The sequence below is a fragment of the Peromyscus californicus genome, unplaced genomic scaffold (genome assembly GCF_007827085.1).
Source record: "Peromyscus californicus insignis strain IS unplaced genomic scaffold, ASM782708v3 Scaffold_10__1_contigs__length_136768540, whole genome shotgun sequence".
NCBI lineage: Eukaryota > Metazoa > Chordata > Mammalia > Rodentia > Cricetidae > Peromyscus > Peromyscus californicus.
This window is the reverse complement of record NW_026294391.1, coordinates 88,567,514-88,570,792: the sequence shown is the minus strand read 5'-3', so window position 1 is coordinate 88,570,792 and position 3,279 is coordinate 88,567,514. Positions and strand designations below refer to the sequence as shown.

At 46.1% G+C, this 3,279-nt stretch overlaps 1 pseudogene; it reads left to right on the top strand.

The window, feature by feature from the left end:
- Nucleotides 1-310: 310 nt before the first annotated feature.
- LOC128117199 (galactose-1-phosphate uridylyltransferase-like) lies at nt 311-1,221 on the top strand (annotated as a pseudogene).
- Nucleotides 1,222-3,279: the final 2,058 nt, after the last annotated feature.

Here is a 3,279-nt window from a genome sequence, read left to right as displayed (position 1 = left end):
TTTATGTGGGCATTTAGAGATATGAATTTTCCTCTTAACACTGCTTTCATGGTATCCCATAAGTTTGGGTATGTTGTACATTCGTTTTCATTGAATTCTAGGAAATCTTTTACTTCTTTCTTTATTTCTTCCTTGACCCATTGGTGATTCAATTAGGCATTATTCACTTTCCATGAGATTGTAGGCTTTCTGTTATTTTTGTTGTTGTTGAAGTCTAACTTTAATCCATGGTGGTCCAATAAGATACAGGAGGTTGGGGCCTGGCCCAGAGGACATTGCTGACTGAACTCAGATCAATTCGCGGGGCCTCATGTCGCAAAACGGAGCTGATCCTGAGCAGCACCAACAGGCGTCGGAGGCAGACGCCATGGCAGTGACCTTCCGGGCGAGTGAACACCAGCATATTCGCTACAATCCGCTCCAGGATGAGTGGGTGTTAGTGTCGGCCCATCGCATGAAGCGACCCTGGCAAGGACAAGTAGAGCCCCAGCTTCTGAAGACAGTGCCCCGCCATGACCCACTCAACCCTCTGTGTCCTGGGGCCACACGAGCCAATGGGGAGTAGGTGAATCCGTACTATGAAGGCACCTTCCTGTTTGACAATGACTTCCCAGCTCTGCAGCCAGATGCTCCGGATCCAGGACCCAGTGATCATCCTCTTTTCCAAGCAGAGGCCGCCAGAGGAGTTTGTAAGGTCATGTGCTTCCACCCCTGGTCGGATGTGATGCTGCCACTCATGTCAGTCCCTGAGATCCGAGCTGTCATTGATGCCTGGGCCTCAGTCACAGAGGAGCTGGGTGCCCAGTACCCTTGGATGCAGATCTTTGAAAACAAAGGAGCCATGATGGGCTGTTCTAGCCCCCACCCCCACTGCCAGGTTTGGGCCAGCAGTTTCCTGCCTGATATTGTCCATCGTGAAGAACGGTCTCAGCAGAGCTATCACAGCCAGCATGAAGAGCCTCTATTATTGGAATATGGCCGCCAAGAGCTCCTCAGGAAGGAATGTCTGGTCCTATCCAGTGAGCACTGGCTAGTCCTGGTCCCCTTCTGGGCAATGTGGCCTTTCCAGACACTACTGCTGCCCCGGCGGGCGACATGTGCGGCAGCTACCTGAGCTGACCCCTGCTGAACGTGATGATCTAGGTAGGCTCCATCATGAAGAAGCTCTTGACCAAGTATGACAACCTAATTGAGACATCTTTCCCATACTCCATGGTATAGCTAGAGTTTTCCTGCCTGGCCCACAGTCAGGACAAATCTTTGTCACCTGCCAGTCCCACAGTCACTCAGACCCGACCAAGTAAACACAGAGACTTATATTGGTTACAAACTGTATGGCCATGGCAGGCTTCTTGCTAACTGTTCTTACAGCTTAAATTAATCCATTTCCATTAATCTATACCTTGCCTAGCCAATGGCCAATCAGTGTTTTATTTATTGACTAATTAGCAACACATTTGACATACAGAACATCCCACAGCACTTCCCCCCCCCCTTTTTTTTCAAAAAGGAAGGTTTTAACCTTAACAAAGTAAAATTACATATAATTTGGGAATTTGGGCATGGCTTCTCTTACTACTTCCTGCTGGAGGGGGGCGCTGTATCTTATGGGGACACAAGGAAAATTTTAGGATTATGGAATAGTCCATGAGGCTGTATTGTCTGAGCCAGTTGCCTTGAAACCATTCTGGATGTTGGATCATCTGGGTCATGGTGTCATCGGAGACCTTTCAGGTGGTCTTGGCTGGTCAAACCTGATGTATCTTAATCTGGAACAAATCCATAGCCTCTGGCTTTCTGTAGGAACAAAAGCAGAGTCTCCTTTCCAAAGCAACATATCTTTATATCCAAAGTTTGAAGTCAAGGTACCTTTAAAATATACATTTTGGCATAACTCAACAGCTTTTACAATCAAATGTTTTTCTGCAGTTAAAAATCCCAAAGACAACACAATCCAGATTCTCTGTGTAATATTCATCTTCACGTGGCTTATTTTTTATATTAACTTTACTGTCTCTTTAAAGACTTTATTTTTTAAAAGTATGTATTTGTTTCTATAACTGTATATATCACCTTTTTTGTCTCTTTCAAGCCTATGTATATTTTACAGACATTGTAAACTATTACATCTGAATCTGTCTTATTGTGAATCTATTGCTTTAAACTGCAGCAGCTGTGGCTGCTGGCTGCGCCCACCTCAGCTTCCCAACATGGCGGTGGTATGCTTACCGCCAGCTCTGGGAGCCATCGTGGGTCTATGCTTTTATCCAAGCAGCGTGTAGCCCAGAAACCTCTCTTTTTGTTTTGTACTAGCAAAAGCTAAATCCACCATGCAGCTTTATGTGCCACTTGCAGAGGCCTCATTCCCGCCATACTGTAGGTCGAGTGCGCATGCTAGGAACCCACCAGTAGCTCAAACCGGCAGCTGCCGCTCATTTGAGAGACACAATTAGGAACTGTTTTTAGCTCCGTTTTAGAATCTTTTCTCAGGATTTTAGGTGGAAACTCTTGCCACCACGTTGGGCGCCATTTGTAGCTAGAGTTTTCATACCTGGCCCACAGTCAGGGCAAATCTCTCTCACCTGCCAGTCCCACAGCAGCTTAAACCCGACCAAGTAAACACAGAGACTTGTATTGGTTACAAACTGTATGGCCGTGGCAGGCTTCTTGCTAACTGTTCTTACAGCTTAAATTAATCCATTTCCATTAATCTATACCTTGCCACATGGCTCGTGGCTTACTGGCATCTTCCATGCTGTTTGTCATCATGGCGGCTGGCAGTGTCTCTCTTACTCAGCCTTCCACTTGCCAGCTTTATTCTCCTCCTTGTCCCGCCTACACTTCCTGCCTAGCCAATGGCCAATCAGTGTTTTATTTATTGACTAATCAGCAACACATTTGCCATACAGAACATCACACAGCAGTTGATAAATAAAGCTGCATTGGCCTATGGCAGCTTAGAGGCAGATGGGAAATCCAAGCAGGTATATGGAGAGAAGAAAGGAGAGGAGAGAGAAAGACACCAGCCCGGCACTCAGGGAGCAACATGCCAGCAGACTGGCAATGCTACAGCCATGTGGCAAAACATAGATTAGTAGAAATGGGTTAATTTAAGATGATAGAGCTAGCTAGCAAGAATCTCAAGCCATTTACCATACAGTTTGTAATTAATATAAGCCTCTGAGTGATTATTTTATAAGCATTTGCAGGACCGTGAGGCTGGGTGGGACTGCAGAAACCTTCTGGCTACAGCCAATGATTCACCAAGCTGTACTTGGG